Below are 27,361 nucleotides of genomic sequence, written 5' to 3'. Positions count from 1 at the left end.
ACTTCAGGGGACCGAAGACCAAGGCCAGACAGGGTTCGTCCAACTTCCTGTAGGTCCCAGGAAGGTAAAGATAATTCGTTAGGGTCAAGAAGAAGTACTCTGAAAATGAAGACTTCTCGGCTTGGGGAGGGGATACTGATAGCAAAAGGACCATTGATAAAACTGCTATGTCCATGATGTAATGTTTAGTGAAAATAGCAGCTATGAAGGTGTGGGCTTCTTTGGGTATTCAGGGGCACTTCTGGGTGAGTGCGCAGAACCTGATCAATGAATCAAAAAATCTTTCAACTTTGAAATGTCTCTTGCCAGGCACGGTGGCTCACACCTGTAATCCCAGCACTTTGGGAGGCTGAGGCGGGTGTATCATGAGGTCAAGAGATAGAGACCAACTTGGCTAACACAGTGAAATCCCGTCTCAACTGAAAATACAAAAAATTAGCCAGGTGTGGTGGCGGGCGCCTGTAGTCCCAGCTACTTGGGAGGCTGATGCAGGAGAATGGCGTGAACCCAGGAGGCGGAGCTGGCAGTGAACCGAGATCACGCCACTGCACTCCAGCCTGGGCAACAGAGCAAGACTCAGTCTCAAAAAAAAAGAAGTCTCTTTTAGGACCCAGTCTTTTCTCAGTCCAGTAGGGAAGTTGAGGCAGCTTGCTAGACTCACAGAAGAGTTTAAGTGTGGTAGGATCTAGAGCTAGAGAAGGGGAGGACTGGAATAGTCAATAGAGGCAACAGAGGCTTTATGAAGAGGTGGAGCCGAGTATTCAAAACATGGATAGGATTCCAGAAAATTGAGAAATATTGATTTTATTACACTTTAGGAAAAAATGTTTCAAATGTTCATTTTAACTGGGTAGGACAGACAGTGGATAATTCGGAGTCTCATCGAATAGACAAATCATGGGATTTTTGTTTTGTTTTTAATTTTCTTTATCTCTCTAAATGTAAGCAGAGAGACAAATCGTGTTTTAATCAATAGGTTCTTTTTACTCTCAAAACTTCTTTAAAAAATAAAACAACAACCCACAGTTACTGGCTAACTGACAAAGGGATGAGTTACTGTTTTTCAACATCATTGCCTCCCTCCCACCTTGCACGCAGGATTCTCCAACAGGGAAGTGGCCAGAAAACATAGAGTAGTAGAAAGGTGGAGGAGGAGGAGTTTGCAAGAAATCTGTTTCCTTCACTGAGTGCTTGCATCAGCCTCTCAATAGTTGAAAGCTGACTACATAATGGTTATTAATTGCTAGCATGGAACAGCGAGTAAACATTGTTAAACATTTAGAGGGAGCCGCTACAAACAAGACAGCAGGAAGTGAGCAACTGGCTCATAAAGTAAATTGGACATAGGAAAGAGTAATCTCAGAAATTAACATAAGCCTACAGGCTAAGGAAGAAGTAGGTCTGAGTGGGCCTGGAAATGAATATAAACACCATCAGCATAAAGCCTAGAGTTGGGAGAGATGGGGAAGTGAGAAATTTGTCACAGTCTCCCCAGGAAGAAGAGAGCTCAGATCTGAGAACTCTGCCCTTTCTCTGGGCAGATACCTTCCTCAATCTCTGTCTGGATCTGAAAGTGTTGAGCAGAAGGGAAGAGAGGCTAACCTGTAGCACAGGATTTCCTGGGTTAGATTGGGGTATGGGTCTGCTTCCTACCATGCTATTCCTCCTTCCTCACTCTCTCACTCTCTTTTGCTCTCTCTCTCGCTCTCTCTCCCCGTTTTCCTTATTCTTTCTATTTTTCTTACTCTTTTCCTTTCTTTTCTTCCATGGCAGTGCTGCCAGTCCTGTCCAAGACACACAGCAATACCTGTGAATAGTGTTTAGCCCCACTTGTCTGATACAGCCAAAAGTTTGTGGTTGTTTATGCGTAGAATAATGAAATGCTTTCTGAAACTATCTGATTATATTGTCTAACAAGGAACTTTATGATTCTCCATTTGACTTCCTGAGTACCTAACGCCAGAGAGGAAACCTTTTGAAAAGAAAACTGGTCTACAGTGACCAACCTTGCCCTCCCACCCAGACTGTTTTTTCTCCTCCTATCAGTGTTGCCACTCACAGGTTGCTTTCTGTGTGTATATCCTTGTGGATTCCCTGTGTGGAATGGTCTCTCGCCCCATTTCTCTGCCACTCAAGGGCCGTTGCAAGTTCTGACTTCTTCAATAGCTCCTCCTCCTAATTTTGAGCTTATCTCTTGCTCTCCACTCAGATATTGTGGGCACAAGGTTACATGCAAGAAAATCACTTTTCTGATGTTGTCTTACATTATTCTCAAATTACTTCACACATGTACTTTTTGCCTTCTTGATAAGGTTATGAGCTCTTTGAAGGCAGAGTTGTCCTGGTCTGCTCTTGTTTCCCCTATGGCATCTAGCACAGTGCTAGACGTACAGCAGATACTCAGGAAACATAAATTAAATTTCCTATTTTCACATTAAGGAATTGACTCTCTTGGGCCAGGCGTGGTGGCTCACGCCTATAATCCCAGCACTTTGGGAGGCTGAGGTAAGAGGATCACTTGAGTCCAGGAGTTCAAGACCAGCCTGGGCAACATAGTGACACTCTGTCTCTAAAAAAACAAAACAAAAACATTATATTAGCTAGGTGTGATGGCAAGCACCTGTGGTCCCAGCTAGTAGGGAGGTTGGGGTGGGAGGATTGCTTAAGCCTGGGAGGTTGAGGCTGCAGTGAGCTGTGATCATGCCACTGCACTCCATCCAGCCTGGGCAACAGAGTGAGACCCTGTCTCCAATAAAAAAGTAAAGAAAAGAAAAGAGAAATTGACTCTATTGTTTACAAACCTGACTCCCACAATTTGGGTCAATACGAGCTAATTTCCTTGGACCTCTCCTTCCCATGTCCAGCTGAGAAGGCAGACATCCCAAGACTCCAAGAAGGGTTAGATGACTAGCTTTGCAGGGAACTACTGTGAGGTCTCACAAACTTGCAACATTTCTGCCTGCATTTTTCACAATTCCATTGCTTCAAAGTGGGGACTGATGCATAGAGTATGGGTTTCTTTCTACTCCTTCTACCCCTTCTGCTTTGTTCTCCTTCATCATCTTGCTGTTTCGTTTTCTGTTTTTCCTTCCCAGGCTGTGCAGAGACCATGGACTATCATCAGAACAGCCAAAGTAAAGGAAGAGAAAGTTTTTTTTTTTTTTTTTTTTTTTTTTTTTTTTTTTTTTTTGAGGCAGATTCTCCCTCTGTCGCCCAGGCTGGAGTGCTGTGGCGTGATCTCGGCTCACTGCAAGCTCCGCCTCCCGGGTTCACGCCATTCTGCTGCCTCAGCCTCCCGAGGAAGAGAAAGTTCTATAATGAGGGTCAGAAGATTCTGATAATAATCTAGATTTTATGACGTTGTCTAAAATACAGGCCAAACGGGTAACAGAAATGAGGACCAGGTGTAGGTATATATGTATAATTTGGGTGAGTGAATGATAGAAACTGGTAAACTGCAGAGACCCTCTCAAAGGGGGCAGCTACTACTCAGCTCCTGTAAATTGTCATAAGCACAAGTGAGGAGCAGTGTTATAAATTTTTGAAAAGAAGCCATAAACATGGATTTGGGGGTAGAAGCTCTTAAAGTTATAAATGTTTGCTCAAAAATATTAAAGACAGTGTGCAGGCCAAGCAAAATACATATGTGAGACAAATTTGGTTTGAGTGAACCAGTTTGTGACCTTCGTGCTAGCACATAAGTTGTGAGACTAAAAAGAGATGGGAGAAGATATTGGACATTTTGGCAAGGGCCAAATGATAAAAGGCCTCATATGCCATGCTAAGGAATTTATATATTATCTTTTGACCACAGGGAACTACTGAGGGTTTTAATCAGGAGAGTGGCATAGTTGATTAGTTTGGCCACAGTGTGGGAAATGGGCAGTGGTAATCATGCTCATAAATGTTTAACAACCAGCTCTCCACAGGGGAGGAAAAAAGATCCTGTTTTTTGGTGTTTGCCAGTTTTTGTGGTGTAAATACTCCCACTGTGGCCAGTTTCATGCTACCAATATGACATCATGGAACATGGAGTTGGGAAGAGGAGTAGATAACCCACTCTCGCCAGCTGGCGTGAGCCAGCTCCAAGCACACCACCATGTGTTTCAGAATAAGACTAGTTAAAAGATATCATTCGTTCAGGTGAAGAGATGGCAAGGATCTTAAATTAGATAGTGATTCTAGAGATAGACAAAAAATAACAAATTTAAGGCATTCATTGGATGTGTCAGGGAAGGGAGGGAGAAGAAATCAAGGGTATTAGGTCTCTAGATTCCAATGCCTGGTTGAACAGTAGTGCCACTAATTGAGATCGTGCATACAGGAGCAGGTTTAAGGTTTTTAAAAGTTCAATTTTGTGCTTGTTAACTTTGAAGTCCCTACTGGAAAAGCAGCAGGAAACTGTATAACTCCAGCATGAATCTTGAAGGAGAAGTTAGGGTTGAAAATATAGATGTGAGAGTCTTCAGTCAGTAATAGTAGTTGAAACCAAGAGTGGACAGGATCAGCGTCTGTCTGCCCTTGTTTCCTCACAAGTGACTCCACCAATCTACTCCAAGGACTCTGTCCAGCCCCAGTTTCCAGGGCAACCGAGGCTTGAAATAAGAAGCACTTAGGAGGCCTGCATCAGGTTCCATCATTCCAAATTCCTACTGTTGAGGCTTTTGCAATGGGACATTCTTGTTCTGTTTGTTTCTTAATTGCAGCTTCTACCGCACCTGTGCCCTAGCTTGTAAAACAAGGCTTCACCCTTACCTGAGTTTCTGGCCTAATATCTCAGGCCTCTTTAATGAAATGTGGCTGTGAAGAGGAAATGAGGCTGCATCTTGAACACCTTGATTAGATCATGGGGAGGACCCAGGGAGGAGGGAAGAGATTATAGACAAGGGAAAGAGGGGGCTTGTGGGTAGATCAGGGTGCCTGAAGAGATGAGGAGGGATGAGGTCCAGAGCAAAGGTTGGGGTGAGGTGGTTGATCTTGGTCTGGAATAAGGATGCCTTAACCTCAGAGACTGGAGGAAAAAAGGTGAGTTGAATGGAGCTGTTGGTAAGTTTGTTATTGAAGAGGGCTGGAAGCTGAAGTACTTCCCATCTAAAAATGCAGTTTTCTCATTGAAATGGGAGGTGAGATCAGATGCTTTGAGTGAGGGAGGAGAAGTTGGAAGGGTGTGTGGAGAGAGTTCAACGTATGGAAGACTTGCTAAAGGCAGAGAAAGAGGAAGTTGACCAAAGTAAAGTAAAAGGATGGCCTAGCAGTCCTGAAGTCTTGGGTAAATTAGCAGCTGTAAATTTGTAATGGCAATGATGCATGGAAGAATGTGGCTTTTTTTTCTCTCTAGCAGCTTTGACAGTCCAGATGTGGGGATGGAGAATTCTGATTTTTGGATAGATTCAGGATTGTGGTTTTGCCAGTGAGAGGAAGTTGAGTATGAAGTAGTTCAGGTGATTGCACTTGAAGACCAGATCAGATAGGTAAGGGTAAAAGTCTGGGAGGAAATGGAGGCATTGAGGGACTTGAGGTCTCTTTGAAGTGAAAGGGCAGAGAGAGTAGGCAAACTGGGAGGATAGGAGACTGTGGACAGAGAGTAGGGTGCTAGTGGATATGCTGTCCACAGTGGAGCAGTGTTGAATGATGACCAGCTGTGGGTTGGTCATGGGCACAGTGGGCTGAAGTAGAGTGGATGTGGAGGTCAGTGGAGCAGGGAAGTCAAGGAACTGATGGGTCAGGATGCTGGCTGTATTGTCCACATGAGTGGGTGCTGAAGTCATTCAGGGTGATGACACATATTGGGCTGGAGAGGACAACTGTGATCTAGAGGCCAAGATAATCAGAGTACTTTGGATAGTGACTAAATCAGCAGATGATCAGGATATGGAAAGAGGAGTGACTGTGTCCACATTGTTTTGAGGAGGGCTTCTGAGAGGTGAAGCCAGCTGGACTTCCTGGGTCGAGTGGGGACTTGAAGAACTTTTCTGTCTCATAAGATGTTTGTAAAATGCACCAATCAGTGCTCTGTAAAAATGCACCAATCGACTCTCTGTAGCTAGCTAGAGGTTTGTAAAATGGACCAATCAGTGCTCTGTAAAATGGACCAATCAGCAGGACATGGGCAGGGACAAATAAGGAAATAAAAGCTGGCCACCCCAACCAGCAGCAGCAATCCACTTGGGTCCCCTTCCACGCTGTGGAAGCTTTGTTCTTTCACTTCTTCACAATAAATCATGCTGCTGCTCCCTCTTTAGGTCCGTGCTATCTTCAAGAGCTGTAACACTCACTGCAAAGGTCCGCGGCTCCATTCTTGAAGTCAGCGAGACCACGAACCCACTGAAAGGAACCAACTCTGTCCACATACTGGGGGTTTGTCCAGGATATTGTCACGTGGTGAGTACCATCGGACCCCTTTTGCTTGCTAGTCTGTCCCATTTCTCCTTAGAATTTGGGGGCTAAACACTGGGCACCTGTCGGCCAGTTAAAAGTGACTAGTGTGGCCGCTGGACTAAAGACAAGGGTGTCAGGCTTTCTAGGAAAGGGCTCTCTGACAACCCCGGACTCTTTGGAGCTGGAGACGTTCGTTTGCCTGGAACCAGCTTCCGCTTTACTTGTACTTCTGGGCTGAGCCGAAGGTCAACAGAGAGGAAAGCCATTCAGCTCTGGAGTCCTGACAAAAAGTTGGTTGACCCTGCAGCCATGAGCTGAACTCTCAAAGTCACGTTACCCAAGCAAGACTCGCCCATCTATCCTATCTATCCTGACCCTTGCCTCCTGGGTCCTAACACCTGTCAGACAAACTTCCTCTGACCTCTCTTCTCCGAGACTAGTCCTGCTTCTAAAAACCACTCCCTGTCTCTGGTGCTTTTCTAGTTTCTCCTGTAAGAATGATTTCTAGTACAATTTTCAAGACTCTGTTCCTTTCTTTAGGCACCCAGGCTCACCACTCAAAAAGACATATTTTTTGCCCAAAGCCCCATCAGAAGGGGAGACTATCTGAAATTTTAGGATCCCTCCTCAGACTAGCAGGTCTAACAAAGCCTATTCCTGAAGCTAAGAGATGGGGAACCTCAGAAATGATATCCTGCCTATTCATATGATGAGAAGTGAGGACAAAAGGCGTCACTCTTCCAGTCCTGGAGATCCCTTTCCTCCCTCGGGGTATGGCCCTCCACTCCATTTTTGAGGCATTTCATCTTTATAGGATAGGGGTAAGGTCCCAATACTAGCAGGAGAAAATGCTTAGAACTCTAACAGGCTTTCGAGAATGCGTCAGTAAGGGCCACTAAATCTGATTTTTCTTGGTCCTCTTTGTGGTCTAAGAGGAAAGGCAAGGGTACAGGTTTTCAAGAATGCATTGGTAAGGGCCACTGAATCCGATCTTCCTCTGTCCTTTGTGGTCTAGGAGGAAAACTAGTGTTTCTGCTGTTGCTTTGGTGAGTGCAACTATCCTGACCAGCAGGGTCCAAGGACCGTTGTGGGTTCTTGGGCAAGAGGAGGATCTGCTGCTGCATTGGTGAGCACAGCTATTCTGAGCAGCAGGATCCAAGGACTGTTGCAGGTTCTTGGGCAGGCAGGAGAAACAAAACAAATCAAAACCACGGGCGGTTTTGTCTTTCAGATGGGAAACACTCAGGCATCAACAGGCTCACCCCTGAAACGCATTCTAAGCCATTAGAATCAATTTGACCTGCAAACCCTGAAAAAGAGGTGGCTCATTTTTTCTGCACTGCTGCATGGTCCCAATATTCTCTCTCTGATAGGGAAAAATGGCCACCTGAGGGAAGTATAAATTACAATACTGTCATGCAGCTTGACCTTTTCTGTAAGAGGGAAGGCAAATGGAGTGAAATATCTTATGTCCAAGCTTTCTTTTCATTGAAAGAGAATCCACTATACAAAGCTTGCAATTTACATTCCACAGAAGGACCTCTCAGCTTACCTCCATATCCTAGCCTCCCTATAGCTCCCCTTCCTATTAATGATAAGCCTCCTCTAATATCCCCCACCTAGAAGGAAACAAGCAAAAAAATCTCCAAGGGACCACAACCCCCCCCCCCCAGACTATTAGTTATGTCTCCTTCAAGCTATAGGGGGAGGGGAATTTGACCCAACCCGGGTACGTGTCCCCTTCTCCCTCTCTAAAGCAGATCAAGGCAGACCTAGGGAAGGTTTCAGATGATCCTGATAGGTATATAAACGTCCTACAGGGTCTAGGGCAAACCTTCGACCTCACTTGGAGAGATGTCATGCTATTATTAGATGAAACCCTGGCCTTTAATGAAAAGAATGTAGGTTTAGCTGCAGCCCAAGAGTTTGGAGATACCTGGTATCTAGTCAAGTAAATAATAGAACGACAGCTGAAGAAAGGGACAAATTCCCTACCAGTCAGCAAGCCGTCCCCAGTATGGACCCCACTAGGACCTCGACTCAGATCATGGAGACTGGAGTCACAAACATCTGTTGACCTATGTTCTAGAAGGACTAAGGAGAATTAGGAAAAAGCCCATAAATTATTCACTGATGTCCACCATAACTCAGGGAAAGGAAGAAAATCCTTCTGCCTGCCTTGAGCGGCTAAGGGAGGCCTTAAAAAAATATACTCCCCTGTCCCCCAACTCCCTCGAGGGTCAATTAATCCTAAAAGGTAACTTTATTACCCAATCAGCCTCAGATAACAGGAGAAAGCTCAAAAAGCAAGTCCTAGACCCTGAACAAAATCTGGAGGCATTGTTAAACCTGGTGACCCCAGTGTTCTATAATAAGGACTAAGAAGAACAGGCAGAAAAGGAAAAGCAAGATCAGAGAAAGTTCACAGCCTTAGTCATGGCCCTCAGACAAACAAAACTTGGTGGTTCAAAGATGACAGAAAATGCAGCAGGCCAATCTCCCGGTAAGGCTTGTTACCAGTGTGGTTTGCAAGGACACCTTAAAAAAATTGTCCAATGAGAAACAAGCTGCCCCCTTGCCTATGTCCACTATGCCAAGACAATCACTGGAAGGCACACTGCCCCAGAGGACAAAAGTTATCTTGGCCAAAAGCCCCCAACCAGATGTTCAAACAACAGGACTGAGGGTGCCTGGGGCAAGCACCAGCTCATGTCATCACCCTCAGTGAGCCCCGGGTACATTTAACCATTGAAGGCCAGGAAATTGACTTCCTCCTGGACACTGGCACAGCTTTCTCAGTGTTAATATCCTGCCCCGGATGGCTGTCCTCAAGGTCTGTTACCATCCGAGGAATCCTGGGACAGCCTGGAACCAGGTATTTCTCCCACCTCCTCAGCTGTAATTAGGAGACTTTGCCCTTTTCACATGCCTTTCTTGTTATGCCTGAAAGTCCCACACCCCTATTAGGGAGGGACATATTAGCCAAAGCTGGAGCTATTATCTATATGAATATGGGGAGCAAGTTACCCATTTGCTGTCCCCTACTTGAGAAGGGAATCAACCCTGAAGTCTGGGCATTAGAAGGACAATTCAGAGGGCAAAAAATGCCCACCCAGTCCAAATCAGGCTAAAAGACCCCATCACTTTTCCTTATCAAAGACCATATCCCTTAAGGCCTGAAGCTCTTAAGGGATTATAGGATATTGTCAGACATTTAAAAGCTCAAGGCTTAGTAAAAAAAAAAAAAAAAAAAAAAAAAATGCAGCAGTCCCTGTAACACCCCAATTCCAGGAGTACAAAAACCGAATGGTCAGTGGAGGCTAGTGCAAGATCTTAGACTCATCAATGAGGCAGTAATTCCTCTATATCCAGTTGTACCCAACCCCTATACCCTGCTCTCTCAAATACGAGAGGAAGCAAAATGGTTCACTATTCTGGACCTCAAGGATGCCTTCTTCTGTGTTCCCCTGCACTCTGACTCCCAGTTTCTCTTTGCCTTCGAGGATCCCATAGACCACATGTCCCAACTTACACGGACAGTCTTGCCCCAAGGGTTTAAGGATAGCCCTCATCTGTTTGGTCACGCACTGGCCCAAGATCTAGGCCACTTCTCAAGTCCAGGCACTCTGGTCCTTCAGTATGTGGATGATTTCCTTTTGGCTACCAGTTTGAAAGCCTCATGCCAGCAGAGTACTCTAGATCTCTTGAACTTTTTAGCTAATCAAGGGTACATGGTCTAAATGGAAGGCCCAGCTCCGTTTGCAACAAGTCAAATATCTAGGTCTAATTTTAGCCAGAAGAACCAGGGCCCTCAGCAAGGAACAAATACAGCCTATACTGGCCTATTCTCGCCCTAAAACATTAAAACAGTTGCAGAGGTTCCTTGTAATCACTGGCTTTTGCTGACTATGAATCCCCAGAAACAGTGAGATAGCCAGGCCCCTCTATACTCTAATCAAGGAGGTCCAGAGGGCAAATACTCCTCTAGTAGAAAAAGAACCAGAGGCAGAAACAGACTTCAAAACCTTAAAGCAGGCCCTAGTACAAGCTCTAGCCTTAAGCCTTCCCACAGGACAAAAGTTCTCCTTATACATCACAGAGAGAGCAGCAAGCACTCTTGGAGTCCTTACTCAGTCTCGTGGGACAAACCCACAACCAGTGGCATACCTAAGTAAGGAAATTAATATAGTAGCAAAAGGCTGGCCTCACTGTTTACAGGTAGTTGCGGCGGTGGCCATCTTAGTGTCAGAGGCTATCAAAATAATACAAGGAAAGGATCTCACTGTCTGGACTATATGATGACTCATGATGTAAATGGCATACTAGGTGCCAAAGGAAGTTCATGGCTATCAGACAACTGCCTGCTTAGATACCAAGCGCTACTCCTTGAAGGACCAGTGCTTCAAATACGCACATATCCAGCCCTCAACCCTGCTACTTTTCTCCCAGAGTATGGAGAACCAATTGAGCATGACTGCCAACAAATTATAGTCCAGACTTATGCTGCCCGAGATGATCTCTTAGAAATCCCCTTAGCTTATCCTGACCTTAACCTATATACTAATGGAAGTTCATTTGTGGAAAATAGGATACAAAGGGCAGGTTATGCCATAGTTAGTAATGTAACAGTACTTAAAAGTAAGCCTCTTCCCCCAGAGACCAGCACCCAGTTAGCAGAACTAGTGGCACTTACCCAAGCCTTAGAACTAGGAAAAGGAGAAAAAGAATAAATGTGTATACAGATAGCAAGTATGCTTATCTAATCCTACATGCCCATGCTGCAATATGGAAATAAAGGAAGTTCCTAACCTCTGGGGGAACCCCCATTAAATATCACAAGGAAATCATGGAGCTATTGCACACAGTGCAAAAACCCAAGGAGGTGGCAGTCTTACACTGCCAAAGCCATCAAAAAGGTGAAGGAGAAAAGGCAGAAGGAAACTGTTGGGCAGACACTGAGGCTGAAATTGCTGCCAGGTGGAACCTTCCATGAGAAATATCTATAGAAGGTCCCTTGGTATGGAACAACCCTCTCCAAGGAATTAAGCCCCAGTATTCCGTGACTGAAACAGAATGAGGACTTTCACAAGGGCATAGTTTTCTCCCCTTGGGGTGGTTACTGACAGAAGAAGGAAAAGTACTCATACCCAAAGCCAGCCTGTGGAAAATACTTAAAACCCTCCACCAAACTTTTCATATAGGTATTGAGAACACTCATCAAATGGCCAGATCCCTATTTACAGGGCCAAATCTCCTCTGGACCATCCAACAAGTAGTCAAAGCCTGTGAGGGGTGCCAAAAGAATAATCCCTTGGTCCATCATAAGGCTCCTCGAGGGGAACAAAGAATAGGTCACTATCCCAGAGAGGACTGGCAGTTAGACTTCACCCATATGCCTAAGTCAAAAATATTTCAACACTTGATGGTCTGTGTTAATACCTTTACAAATGAAATAGAAGCCTTCCCCTGCAAGACAGAGAAGTCTCAGGAAGTGGTTAAAGTCCTAATTCATAAAATAATTCCTAAGTTTAGGCTTCCTCAAAGCTTACAAAGCAACAATGGTCTGGCTTTTAAAGCCACAATAACTCAGGAAATTTCCAGGGCTCTAGGGATACAGTATTATATTCACTGCGCCTGGAGGCCACAGTCCTCAGGGAAGGTCGAGAAGGCAAATGGAACACTCAAGAGACACTTAAGGAAACTAACACAAGAAACTCATCTCCTGTGGTCTACTCTTTTGCCCATGGCCTTGTTAAGAATCCAAAATTCTCCTCACAAAATAGGACTCAGTCCACGTAAAATGCTGTATGGACAATGTTTTCTCACAAATAACCTCCTACTTGATCAGGAAATGGCCAACCTGGTCAAAGACATAACTTCTTTGGCAAAATATCAATGAAACCTTAAAAACCTACCCGAAGGATAGCATAGAGAAAAAGGAAAAGAGTTGTTCCAAGAGGGAGATCTAGTGTTGGTCAAATCCCTCCCCTCTACCTCCCCATCTACAGATTCTTTGTAAGAAGGACCATACTCGGTAATCCTCTCTACCCCCACTGCAGTTAAAGTGGCAGGAGTGGAATCTTAGATTCACCACACCCAAGTTAAACTTTAGACACCTCCTAAGGAACCTACAGGACCGACAGCTCAGGAGTCCCCGAATCAGCCAGACCAGCCTCGATACACCTGTGAACCATTGGAGGACTTGTGTCTCCTACTTTGAAAGAAAACACCTGTAATCCCATCTACTCGGGAGGCTGAGGCAGTAGAATCACTTGAACCCAGGAGGTGGAGGTTGCAGTGAGCGAAGGTCGCACCACTACACTCCAGCCTGGGTGACAGAGCGAGACTCTGTCTCAACAAAACAAAACAAAACAAAACAAATGTATCTCAATCAAAAGCAAACTCCCCAGCACAGTAATGGTTTATTCTTCACCATGTCCTGGGCAAAACTGACATATGGAAACCTTATGAGCACCCCCCTTCAATTCTATTTTGTGTACTTTTTAATGTTCTACCTAACTTAATACAAGTTAACCCAGTGATGTCTTGCAAGCCTCCTGTGCAGGCTTAACCAGTGCTGCCTTTTATGGGTTGTTCTTATATTTTAGATTAGGTTCATTAAATTGTGTCAGTTTCTCATCCAGGCCCCTGGACTTTTGGGTCCCTTTAGGTGGCTGGTCTGCTATTCTCTGAAAAAAAAAATCCATACCAAGTTACTAATATTGATAACAATATCTGGAGATGTCCCGAGCAGGGGTATTTACATTTTAACTGGTGGCACCTAGAAAGAACACCTTGGCATTAGCAAAAAAAAAAAAAAAAAAAAAAAAAAAAAAAAAAAAAAAAAAAAAAAAAAAAATTCAAGGAGGACTAGGCTGGTAGGGACTTAAGTTTGGTGAAGGTCTTTCTCAGGCCTCACAATCCACTGTACAGCTTGATACCTACTCCACTTTCAGATAGAGTGGACTCTGCTACTAGTGGTGGCTCTGTACATAAGGTTTCTCCTAGTAGCTATTAAGAAAAACTGTGAAAGACTTTGGATCATGAAAAAGCATAAACTGGAGGTCCTGTCTAGTATGTTTTCTGGATTATCCATGCCTTTGATTCTCTTTGACTTAATTTAAAACGCTGTAAATTGTAATGCAACTATTTCTTATTGGGTGGAATGTAATTGATTATTGCCTTGTGGATATAGACTACTTTGTATCCATTCATGAGTTTATTTCTATATTTCTGATGACCTGTATCATGGGAGAGCAAACTTCTGTAAAAAGCCAGACAGTAATTGATATTTTGTGGACCATACAACAAATTACATTACAGTGTCATTTCATTACAATGAAATGAAACTTTCATTTTCATTGTAAAATGAAAGCAGCCATAAGTGTAAGTGAATGGGTATGGCTGTGCTCCAATAAATTTTATTTATAAAAATAGTTGACAGCCAGATTTGGACTGAAGGCCATAGTTTGCAGACTCTTGGCCTACCTACTTGTTCCCTCATTAATTAATGAGTTGAATAAAATCTTTGACATGTTTACTTTAAATTTGTATGAAGATTACGATTTTTTTTTTTTTTTTGAAATTATCTTTTAACAGCCATTCTGTGTTCAGATTGAGGTCAGGTGAAAAATTCAATTTGATTATTTCTTATCAAGTTTTGCTTTCTCTTTAAACTCCAAAATCATACTGAAAGATCTTGGACTTTCTGTTTAAAATCATGTTTTTTAAAAGGAAAAATAAAGGTAGGGAGAGGTGAGGAAGAGGGGAGGAAATCTATAGGTCAAGAATTTAGATTTGGCTTATATTATCTATAACTGTACTTCTAAAGAAACCTGGTACATCAACCAACTCGATTGAATTTTAAAATTTGCAATGATGTGGGCTAAGGACATGGCCAGTAAAGAAGTTACATTGTCTTGCCTTTCCCTGGGACTTTTCATTCAGGCCATAATGAGTTTGCTACCGGATCTGTCCAAGGACTCCTTGTAGAAAAGCTAGGATCCTATTTGGGGATCCTTCTAGATGAATGAGTACAGGACAGAGCCACTCAGGTCAGAGCTCATCACATAAAACACTTGCAATGCAGCGAATAGATTAAGCTACAGTCAGCTTCTCTGTATTTTCAGCTAAATTCTATTGCCAGAGGACAGCCTAGAGGATAGATGATACTCCTTTCTCCCCACTGTCAGAAATGGCTAAAGCTTTTACAAGGTTATTATTCACCAAGGGCTCAAATGATACATTCATTTCCATTAACCTCATCACTGGACACAATCTGCTAATTGGAGTTTTTCTGAACCCTATCGTTACCCTTGGTGGAGTTTATCACAGGCTTCTGAAATTAAATCCCCCATTTGTAATTAATGGCCAGACCCTTATCAAGAGCCACCTCATTCATACACACAATGTTGCCTGCTCACAGACCCAACCTCTCCAATTGGCACTTCCTCACGCAGCTGGTCTGATAGCATCATGTTGGAAATGAAACTCCTGTCTTATGCCTGGATTTAGTGAAATTGCAATCCCTCTTTTTTCACCTGCTGTGTTCTCCTCCCTCCATGCTAACATGCCAGATAAAATCAGTGTTCAGCAGTCCAAGAAATGTGTGGAAACGAAATTTCATTTCTCTGTAGTACTCAGAAGTGAAAAACACCAGCATCTAATCAATTCACATTACCAGCTTCCTGCTCTGCCTATCTATCAGGTTAGTTAGCTAGTAGTGGTGATGTGTGTGTTACTTTGGAGCAACCATTGGCATGAGATGGAAAAGTATCTGTTTCTCAGAATCTGGTAAAAACAGAAGCATCAGAATTAGGATTTGCTGGATGATCTCAGCTTTCAAGGCCAAGATGTATATAATTGAGACTGGAAGACTGAAATGGACAAAATATACTTGGGGATAATGTCACAGAACCCACTGGCCTTTAAAAATGTCAATATTGATACATACAGGTCAATTATATACATAAAACAATAGCCAGGATTAGCCTGAGCAGCAGTGATAAAAGTAATACTAATGGCTACTGGATGTTGAGCACTTTCCATATGCCAGACACAAGTACAATGCTGGAGTATTTTATTTAGTCCTCACTGTAGCTCTATGCTATAGGCATAATAATTGCTCCCATTTTATATCCGAGGAACTCAGTCGTAGAGAAGCTAAGTGCCTTGCCCAAGGTCACATAGCTAGGAAGTAGAGAACCCAGAGCTTGACCCCAGGCAGTTTGGTACCAAAGCCTCCTGTACGGTTAACCACTATACAGCTCCAACCCTAACCAGCAAAAGGCCAACAATTTGATTTATTACATCAATAAACAAATGTTAAAATCACAACGCTGAATATAAAGACATATCTTAAGTACATATTACAGGTTTTGTTGGATATTAATTAACCTTATCAACTAATGTTCTACTTTAAACCGTTTAGACAAACATTATATAGCATTGTTTGACGTTTGGCAGCCCACAAAACTATTCTCGAGTTCTCATCACATAGAGGCCCTTAAGTTTTCAAAAGATAGGAGCTAAATCTATGAGAAAAAAAATTCATAAGTAATTCCATAGGTTATGAAAGTTTGTAATTTCAGAGTTGTAGTTTGATAAAATGTGGAAAAGCATTTTTGTCACAGTTAAATGAAGCATTCCATATATTTTCTTTGTAAAATATGGGTTATAATGAGTGATGGGAACCACTGACTCCAAAAGTTAGGTCCACCCTGGGATGGATATTAGAAACAAACAAAGAAAAAACCAAAAAAGGTAAAAGGCTCCAAGGGAGGAAGGGAATACAGAGTGAGTGGCCTTTGGAGAGACAGCCCTCCCTGAAGGCACTTTGTGTACAGTTGAGGTCTGACGTTTTCCAGGAAACTGTGAAAGCGATGTGATGAACCAAAAATTGAGTCAATCAGCAGATGTAGGTTATTATTGAGATGGGAAAAATGTCAGAAGCAAAGGACTGATCAATGGGTCTCTAGCATTGCACAGAAGAATGAAGCCCTCATCTACCAGTGTGTACAGTCAGTTTTGTAGGTGGCCCTACTGTGGAGCTTGATACAAATAACTTTTTAGGAAAGCCATAATAGTTCTTGCTTCATTTTGTATAAATCAATGTGTGATTTTTAAATTAAATTCCTCTTGTAGACTGCTTTCCTGGAAAGAGGATGGTGACAACCTGATTTAGAGTTTTCCACATCACTGCTTATCACATGACTAGTGTGAGTTTGGATATCATGATAAAAGTTTCTGGACAGGGCTGAGAACCCAGATGCAGAGACAGTATCATTGGAGGGCCAGGGTAACCACATTACTATTAAGTATATTATAAGACTTAATATAAAGACTTATTATTTTATATTTTTTCTAATGGGTACTGATATTGATAAGAGCACATTTGCCAGCAAAACAAAATCAGAATGAATAAAGAAGAGGAGTTGAGAGCTTGGGGGATAAAAATGAACTCAGTTGGGTCTCAGAATGCAAAAGGAAAGTTACAAAAGGGCAGTTCTCACCCTTACAAAAGCTGTGTGGGCTGCACCTGAATAAAGAAAAAGGCCTGGGGCTGGGCGCGGTGGCTCACGCTAGCACTTTGGGAGGCCGAGGAGGGCAGATCAAGTCAGGAGATAGAGACCATCCTGGCTAACACGGTGAAACCGCGTCTCTACTAAAAATACAAAAAATTATCCGGGCGTAGTGGCGGGTGCCCGTAGTCCCAGCTACTCGGGAGGCTGAGGCAGGAGAATGGCGTGAACCCGGGAGGTGTAGCTTGCAGTGTGCCAAGATTGCACCACTGCACTCCAGCCTGGGCGACAGAGTGAGACTCCATCTCAAAAAAAAAAAAAAAGAAAAGAAAAGAAGAAAAAGGCCTTAAAGTAGCCTCACAGTAGGAAGAGGCCTTAAAAAAAAGAAAAAAGAAAAAAAGACGTAAAAAGGAAACCAGAGCAGAAATCTAGAAGCAAAATTCATGTTAAATAACATCAAAAGCATTCCCTTTCCCCCCATGATTTTCATTCCATGCTCCATATACCTGTCAAATGATGTTTGTTTGGTTGCTTAGTTCATATGTAGCCATCTGACTGTAAGGTTACGTGATACGATTGGAGGATAAGTGTTGAAAGAAGAGATTTTGTCACATTCATTAAACAATTATCGAGTCTCACATTCTTTCTCTCAGTTATCCACACCTGAGGCAGGCCAGGCAGCTGACACTGGTCTCCAGAGGTGGAATACTGTTGCTGACCTGTTGGCAGTTGCTCTAAATGTCCTCCAGAGCAGCAGGAGTTAATTCCTCTTCCTGTGGCTATCCTTGATCTTTTCAGGAAATAAACATTAAAGGGTCCTTTACTATCTTTCCAACCTCTGATAGTGGAGAAGCATCTGCAGGATTAAATTTTGCATTTTCAGCCTTGCTGATTGCTGTCACATAGAGGCATTTGCCATGTAAAGTGCAGGAGAAAGTAGGGGACAATTACGTAGGACAGCTCAGTTTCTCCAGGCTCAGAGATAGGAGAAGAAATACGGGTTTATGATGTGAATTACCTATCCAGTTTAGTTTTCTGGAGTGAACACAGTAGCTTTCAATTTTTTTCCTTGACGATGACACAGGAAAAGATGTACCTAAATTGCAGCATGGAGAAGTTCAGGCAACCCAGAAATATAAGATCTAGTCCAATGACTGGCTCAGCTCCATGGGCCTTTCAGCCCAGATTTCTGTGTCTGAGGCACAGAAGGTGGTGTTGGAAGATATCAGGAATTCCTTGTATGCTATTGATTTCAAAGAAGTGTGGTCCTAATATTTCTGGCTCCTATAAGTAGTCTGTTATAGTTTTAGAAGTCGCAAACATTTAAATCCAACCCCTTTTGAGAACATCGTTACCCTTTTACACTGTATTATCTTTTGGGGGGTAATAAGGACAAGTTGTTTTATTGCATACCGTGGGAGTCGTGGTCTATTACTTAGAGTAAAATCCTGGCAGGTTTCAAAAACTCTTTTCTTTCTGATATCCTAACAATTGGTGAACTAAACCCAGTTCTCCCTCTCTGCAGCTACCATCATTTTAGAAGTTTCTCTCCTTTGTCTGCATTTTCCCAGATTGAATAATTGTTGGTTTTTAATATCTGCTCCCAATATGGAGGGGAACAATTTCTTTCCAGGTAATTTGAAGGGAGTAAACTGAAGGTAGTGGAAACATTGAACTGAATTCCCAGGGAGGTTAGAGATCCCTTACCTTTGGAGACTTTTAAACACAGAGTGATGCTCCCCTGTGTGGGATTGTTTAGGGATCTCTCTAGGGCATTTTCTCATTCTTGGCATGACTGACATTTTCGGCCAGATAATTTGTTGTGGGGGACTGTTCATGCATGGTAGAATGTTTAGCAGCATCCCTTGTCTGTATCCATTAGATGACAGTAACAGCTCTCCCTTCTCCCCCAGAATTGATACCCAAAAATATCTCTGGACATTGCCAAATGTCTCCTGGGAGCAATATGACCCTGGTTGGGTTCTGGGTATGAGGCTTTTTTGACAGTGGCTCAGTGGAGCAGAGGGAGGCAGAACTAGCTAGAATTAGTCATGCCAGTCTTAGCCCCTTCTTATTTCCCAACCCACCTGAGGATTACAGTACACTCCCATCAGTACAGTGCCTCACTAGGACAATGGTTCTCAATGTCTGGAAGGAGAGAGTAAGAATGCCCCTCCCTTTCCCAGGAGAGTTTGTTGGAATTTTATTTTTGGTGAGATGTTGAGTTTGAAAAACTCTTAAAAGTGCATTGTGCATTATGATAACATCCCTAGTCATGTCTGAAAATTAACATTTTAAAAATACTTAAAAAATAAAGTTCCTCAGTCACACTGTCTACATTTCAACTACTCCATAGTCACATGACTACCTTATGGGGCAGCATAGATTGAAAACATTTCCCTCATGGCAGAAAGTTCTGCTGGATAATGCTGCTCTAGAAGCTTGATAATCACTGTACAAGAGAGCGGCTGAATCAATCCACACATGTCTTAGCAATGAGCAGTAGTTAACATTTACCAAACACTTACAAATATGCTAGGAAGTTTGCTAAGCTCTTGATATGTATTATCTCCTTTATGAGGTAGCAGCTGCCACTATTTATATTTCATGGATAAGGAAGCTGAGGCTCAGAAAGGTAAGATAATTTGTCTAAGCTCTTACACAGCTACTAAATGGAGGAGCCAGGACTTTAATTCAAGTAGGTTGTATCCAAAGCTTGGGTTGTTAAACAAACATGATATACAGACTCAAGGTGGTCTGGTGGGATGATGGATGACTGGTGGCATCAGAAACAGCTCAGTTATGCTGATAGTAGATAAAAGAGAGGGTTCTCAGTATGTGGACAAAACACTGCATCAGAATAATGTAAATGTAGGCAGTGGTCTAGGAAAAAGGTGATTAGGTGATTAGTATTGTGAGGTCTAGAAACATGAATAGGGATACTGGGAAGGATATGTGACAGGGACTCCATTACTGGAATTAGTCCAGGGTTTCTCAACCTCAGCACTCTTAACATGTTGGCCCAGATGATTTTTCATTGTGGGGAGCCATCCTGTTCATTGTAGGGTGTTTGTCAGCATCCCTGGCCTTACCCCCTTGATATCAGTAGCACCTTATCACCAAGTGTAAAAGCCAAGGACATCTCTAGACATTGCCAAAATGTCCCCCAGGGGGCAAAATCACTTGCATTTTAGAATCATTGAGGTAGATCATAAAACAGTCTTGGTCCCATGACAATAAGGCAAGGGCTCAGGCATAGCTACCAAAATACAAGATTCAAAAGGGATCAGCAGCTTGCCTGATTTGATGCTGCACTGCTGAGCTACTGCCCTTAGTTCTAAGAGTCTCTATGGCTAGAAACAGGATTAATCTCAGATTATGGACTAGAAGAGTCATCTCATAGTAATGGATAGAAGAGTCAATCCATGGGAATGAAGTGTCTTCATCGGGGGCCGTGGAGGATGGGGAGGACTTAAGGGCTACTGTGACAGGGAACTGGGCAGGTCATTATGGAGATTGCCTCTCCATGGCATGGTGCTATTACTCTTAGCTACGCTAAAAAGAAGTCAGTGGACATGTATCTCATGGCAACACCACAGGCCCTTGATTATCATCAGAACAAAAATTCCATAAGTTATGGATATTCTAGGCAAACATGAGGCAAACCTACAATGACTACTATTAATGGTGGGATTTTTTTTTTTATACTATTATCCCCATGGTGGAAAACATTTTTGTTAGCTGGTACTACTGGAAGCACCCTGGGGCAATTCTGTATTTAGGATCTTTCTGCTTGAATTCCCCATTTGGGATTTCTGAATGGCTTCTCTCAGAAACAACCATGCACCCAGGAGCCCCTCACTCTGTAGCAAGAATTGATTAGGGTTGGGAAGCCAATGAGAAAAGACGCCTGGGCCTGAATAACATTAAAATGCCTAAGTTCATCTAGCACAGACATCTGAATGCGACACATTTTAAGAATATTTATTCCTTCTTTATCAGAAAAACAGGATTCAAAAGTTTCCGTTTCGTGGCCATGACTGTGCTCCCATCATGATAAGCAATTGATTATTCAGTACACAATGGCCAGGATTAAATTACTGGGTCACTAATAAAACGGAAGTCATTTAAAAAATATGTAACTTTTGGTTGCCAGGAAAAGTAGACAAAGTCATTTTGTGATTGAACTTATGCTTGTCATGTTAACATCATTCAGTTGCAAGCAAGTTCTTTCCAAACATAATTTGTGACAAGTAAATGTTTTCTAATATTTTTATAATGTACTGCCTTTGCTCACATATTTTCCCTCTATTACATTTTGAGAGGAAAAAAAAACTCAAGAACAAGGTCCCTCTCCCATAATTTCTCTCTCTCTGATATTACTTCCAATTTTATTGCTTTGAACTGGCAGCTGCATTGTCAATAGTGCAGTCTCAAGTAGAATACCTTTTGCTCTTGTCACAGCAGACCAAGTGTTAAAAGAAAGGAGAAGGAGCTTTGTTGTAGTTGGGAGAAGGGAGGGCTGCTTTGGGCTTCTAGCTCTATGGCTGCTGTTTCTTGCCTGGCTCTCTCACTGTGTCCTCTTAGGCTAGGGGTGAGGGCTGCTGTCTCCCTAGAGAAAAATAAGCTAGGTGCTGATCAAGAACGAATTAGGGAAACATCAGCTGTCTTGTCCTTATTTCCCTGAAGTCAGACATTGATTATTCAGTACACAATGGCCAGGATTAAATTTCACATCTGAAACTTGAGAAAGCAAAGACAGTTTACACATAATGATGAATTTCCAATCACTTGCAAAAAACATGTCCATCTATCTGAAACACATATAGCCAGAGCTTCAAAGCAGTCTTTCACTCTGCAGCACCTTTTCAGGAACACAGGCCAGGGATAACCCAAAAGAGACCTTAAAAAGGACTGGAGTTCTAAATGAAATTTACTACTGCTTAGTTTTCTTCTCCATATTTAGTTAATAGGGGATAAGAATCTCAAAGATGGATGAAAAGTTGCAAGTGAAGAAGGAAATAGTACACCCAGCTCTTGGAGGGCTCCACTGATGCAGGGATTGCTTGTCTTTTGTTAGAAAAGAGCAGCAACGGTGATTAGGTATGCAAGGAGGAGCCCTAGCTCCCAGCCAACTCTTCCTCATCTGTGACCTCATTCATATACTTGAGACTCCCTGGAGGCCCCAGACATACATTTGAGAATTCTGGGCAACTGACTCTTCCACAGAATTGCTTTGGGACTTCTTTCATACCCTGCCAAGGTTGTGTTCCATCAAATTAGCATTGCATGTTTAACTCTTTCAGAGGCTAGAGATTAATACACCTTGGATTGATTGCAGTGACAGAAGAATGGACTAGATTGCCAGTATATTTCATTTAATCCTTATGATTCCATGATTAAGTGGACCACAGCTAAATCGTTATCCCTCACAACTCCAGATGTTTTATGCTAGAAATGTGTCAGTGCCATTCCTACCTGTGGAATTATAACTCCCCTGTGGTTTTTATATTTACTGGAGCTTTGTATTCTTGCCTCTCTACTAAGTTAATTATGTGTCGGGAACAGCACCTATTTAATGTGTGTTTATGAGGTACTTTTAGAACAATTTCAAAATGCCGATCATTTTCTCACAGCATCCCTGTGGGATTATTTAGCATTATTCCTTTGTTATTCAGTGATAAGAAGTTAAGCTATAGAGAGGTTGAGTATTTGTCTCCAGCTACCCAAAAGTTGAGGAATGAAGTCAACATGAGAATTCCACTCTCAGACTTTGTTCATCATATCATAAATCGTAGTTGATATATACACTGCAAAATCACAGTTAGAAGAGACCTTGGAGATGCCATAGTCCACCTTCATAACAGATACATGTTTAACCCTTTTGGTAACACTCCTGCCCAGTAGCCATTCTGCCTCTGTTCAAACATGTGGTGATATGGCATTCCATTTATCTCCAGTGCTGACATTGTGGTTTTGAAATTGGGTGGCCACATTTCCTTCTTCCTCATCAAACACTACTCAACTCTCAGGCTGATTTCTCTAGCATATAATTCTTTATTACGTATGCTTTCCTGGCGGGTGCGGTAGCTCACGCCTGTAATCCCAGCACTTTGGAAGGCTGAGGCGGGTGGATCACTTGAGGCCAGGAGCTCGAGACCAGCCTGGCCAACATGGAGAAACACCATCTCTACTTAAAGTACAAAAATTAGCTCTTCTTAAGAGCTCTTCTTAAGAGCTAACTTTTGTATTTTAAGTAGAGACGGTTGATGGGTGCAGCAAACCACCATGGCATGTGTATACCTATGTAACAAACCTGCACATTCTGCACAAGTATCCCTGAACTTAAAGTATAATAATAATTAGAAAAATTAGCTGGGCGTGGTCGTGCAGGCCTGTTGTCCCAGCGACTTGGGAGGCTGAGGCATGAGAATAGCTTGAACCTGGGAGACTGGAGTTGCAGAGAACTGAGATTGCACCGCTGAACTCCAACCTGGGCAACACACGGAGAATATGTCTTCAAAAAATAATAAAAAAATAAAGAATGCTTTTCTGAGAAGCAATGTGGCATACCGCAGGGGGTGAGGACATATTCCTTGCCTCTTCTTGTCTCCATCTTCAGGGTAGTGGCAGTGGTAGCTGCAATTTGGTAGCTAGCCTGCAGCTATTTATTCATGCCCAGGATTTGCACACCCTCAAGAAGGTTGGGAGATGGTAGTCCAGATCAAGACTCATGTAGCACCATTGGAAGTCACTGCCCTGGAAAATCACCTGGTGCTCTTGGCAGGCATGCATGCCAATGGAGAATGAGGGATGAGGCCCTGATCACCCTGGAAGTAGCCAATCACATGCTTAGAGGTAAAGTCCATGGTTCACTGGCCTGTGCTTGGAAAGTCATCAGACTCTCAAGGTTACCTAAAAGGAGGAGGAGGACAGGGAGGAAGGCAGGGGGAGATGACAGCCAGGCCAAGTAGCAGATGCAGTGCAAATGTCACTTCATCAGTGTTGTGCCCAGCTTTGGCAAGATATCCACAATGCATTGTTAAAAGAAAAGAACAGGTTTGTAGGACATTTGTTAAAAAAAAGTCTGTGTGTATTTGTGTGTGTTTCTGTTTGACTATGTATAGAAAATACCTAGGACACATATAAATTGTCTGTAGTAATGACTTCTAGGGCATTATTTTGAGAGTGGGAAATAGGGGATGATTTCCTTTACATCGTTTTATGCTGTTATAATTCTTATAGCTAACATGCATTATTTTTACAACTTCAAGATAAATGAATGTGGAGAAGGGTGGTGGTGACCTAGGAACCTGATAATTGAATAATTTCACATCTTATATTTGGAGTTAAGAAATTAGGGATTAGAGGGAGAAAATTGCCTAAGTAAATATGACACATCTTCATTTCGCTTGGGTAGACAAAGCTCAAACTATTCTAAACTCTGGATCTCTCAGTGGACATTGAAGTCCTTTCCTATGCAGGCACACTGTGAAGAAGAGAGATACTATCTACTTGGTGGTTTGAGTACAAGGCTGATTTGCTGACAAGGGTAGGCTCAGAGGAGCTCTGTTGATCATTTTTAGCTCCAAAGTTCTATCCACAATTCTTATATGAATAATAGAGTTGATGGTGGCAACAAACATTAAATCATCACAGACAGTCCTTGAAAAGCAGAGGGAGATTTGGAAATTCTGCTCTCCAGCTTGAGAGGTGTCTGTTACGGGTCATCACCCCCCTTTCCTTGGTGAAGAATTAAAGATGGTAGACTCAGAGGCAAGTCTTCCTCTTCTTTTGTGACCAGCTGCCTCTTTCTTCTCTGGTTTGCCTCTCTGGAAGGTTCTTTCAGTACCTTTTTCTTACCTGGTTCACAGCCCTTTTTTACTAATGGACAGGCAACAGCAATTCATCGACAGCAAGGTGAAACAGGAAGTTTTCCTTTATTCAAACTCCTGCTAATCATGTACCATTCCCTCCTCTCCACTGTGAACTTCAGAGGCTGACATACTTCTTACAACAGAGAATAGCTGCTGCATTGGGGTCATTTAATCCTGCAAGAGGCAACACACTGTTTGGGTTTATCCGTAGGTAGGTCCCTGAATTCATTTTGGCCCTTGGTAAGGTGGCTCTCCTTCTGACGCCAGAGACTTCCTGCTGATAGGAGAAGAAACTCTTTTCCTTATCCTATCTTGCCTGTTGGCCTCAAAATCCCTCCAAACCTACAGCTACATTTATTGGTGATAATGTGGCATAATTTGAGGGGTCATTAGGCAGCTCTCTTTCCTCAAACTATCAACCCTGTGCCTGTATTTTGAGCATTATTTCATAGGAAATAAGGAGCAAGTTCAGCCCTTGAGTGACATGATATCTTTGCTCCCACATATATAGCACTCTTATCGCTAACAGCACTTCTTTTTCCGTTAATTATTCATATGTTTGCCTCCTCACCTCAATTCAGTTATTCAAAGGCACTTGGTAACTAATGGAGTGTGGGTGACTGAAGGGGAGGTTGGAAAGGAAGACAACTGCAATGTTTCAAATCTAGAAAACTGGAAGTATAACAGTGCCATTGCCTGAGAAAGAATACCCTGGATGAAGAAGAGAATGAGGAAGGTGAAATGAAGCTAGAACAAGGATTCAGAATACAGATGCAACTGCTAGACTGCCTAGGTTTTAATCCCATTGCATCCACTTACTAGATGTATGAGCTTGGACAAGTTATTTAACCTCTTTGTGCCTTGATGTCCCCATTTGTAAATATGGATAATAGCATTATTCTGTATCACAGGATGGTTGTGGGTATCGAATAAGATAATGCATATTATATTCTTAGGATGGATACTGGCACAAGGTAAGCGCTCAAAGTGCATTTGCTAATATTATTACTAGACAAAGGGAATTTTAAATGTTTGGGGTACATCCGGGTGGGTATATCTAGCTGAAAGTTGCAAAATAAATCATGGGCCTTTGATAGATATTTGGCTACAAAGGGAGGAGTGAAATAATCCTGGGCAGCACTAATATTTAAAGGAGAAAAAGATAAGGATTCTGATAAAGAGATGAAGGCAATGGTCAGAGACAGAAGAAGATAACTACTTAGGCATGGTATCATGGATGTCAAAATTGTTGTCAATCAATGACTATCAACCAATAAAAACGGGACACAGACAGAACAAAGGGGTATCAGGAAGCTATTGGAGGTGATGGATAGGTTTATTACCTTGACTTTGGTGCATGGGTATATGCATATGTCCGAACACATCAAACTGGATACATTAAATGCATGCAGTTTTTTAACACACGAATTTTACCTCAATAAAGCTGTAAAAATGGGACACCGACAATGGACCTATGTGTATGGGGTTACAGGAGGGGAGGGAAAGAGTATCATCTGGGAGAGAAGACAGATGAAAGAAGAGAGGGTCAAAGACCAATATGGCCAGCTTCTCACCAATATTTGCTAAGGGGAAGCCCTGCCCAACTAGACCTCTGGGTAATCAGTGGACCTGGCCCCTTCCTTTCACCATACTCTAGTCCTCTCTGTCCTGACTGCCAGTCAGAAAACTGCTAACAACATTCTGGGATGATGCTGACTGTTCACCAAGGTCCCAAGTAAAAAGTCATTCAATGAATAGCCATAGACACATCCCAACTGACTGTTCACCAAGGTCCCAAGTAAAAAGTCATTCAATCAATAGCCATAGACACATCCCAACTAAGATCAGAGAAAAAAGAGGGTGGGCAGGTGAGCACAGCAACCCAGCTATTTGTGATCAGATTTAGTACCGACCTAGCCCAGTGTCCTGGATCTGAGTGAAATATACAGGGCCTTCCTCCATGAGGCTAATCTCATGAGGGTAACATAAGTCACAAGCACTGGTTTCATCACCAACTTTTCACTCCAGCACCCATGGTGAACAAGCTACCATCATTTCCACTGCCCACATCATTGCACATTCACTTCCTTCTGACCAGCGTGCCATCTTCTTTCTGCTGTTCCAGCTCAAAGACTATTTATTTTCTGAAATGTTCCTCACTTGAAACTGCCCTATCTACTGGCATCCTGAGTGGCCTCTTATATTGTCCACTTCATACATTTTGGATGGTATAGCATGCATTTCCTTGTACTGTTATTGTCTCATGCTTGTTGTTAGCATATGGAAATAAATCAGTACAGAATAGTGTTTGGTGTGCTGGGATACGATAGCTCCAAGGAGAGAAGGAAGGGTGGCTCTGAATTTTGTACTGATGTTTCACACTTGAATTGAGTTTTCAATAAGAGTCGTAAGTTGGAAAAAACAATAACAGAGTAAACATTGAGCGGCCTGGGGTGAAAATGAGACAAAATGGCTGCCCACTAGACAACTGTCCAGGTGAAGTGAAGGGAGAGGACATGACATCACATGCAGATGAAACATATCTGCCCAGGAACAGACAACAGGAAACTTTCTAATGAGACATGT

General features: G+C 42.6%; 1 protein-coding gene across 1 annotated transcript in view; it reads right to left on the bottom strand.

Annotated features, from left to right (window-relative positions):
- Positions 1–27,361, bottom strand: part of TRPC5 (transient receptor potential cation channel subfamily C member 5) — a 327,735-nt gene that overhangs the window by 154,230 nt on the left and 146,144 nt on the right. The gene's annotated exons all lie outside the window — the stretch shown is intronic.

The sequence above is a fragment of the Chlorocebus sabaeus genome, chromosome X (genome assembly GCF_047675955.1).
Source record: "Chlorocebus sabaeus isolate Y175 chromosome X, mChlSab1.0.hap1, whole genome shotgun sequence".
In the NCBI taxonomy this organism is placed as follows: Eukaryota; Metazoa; Chordata; class Mammalia; order Primates; family Cercopithecidae; genus Chlorocebus; species Chlorocebus sabaeus.
Note: the sequence above shows the minus strand (reverse complement) of the source record. Positions and strands in the feature narration are given on the sequence as shown.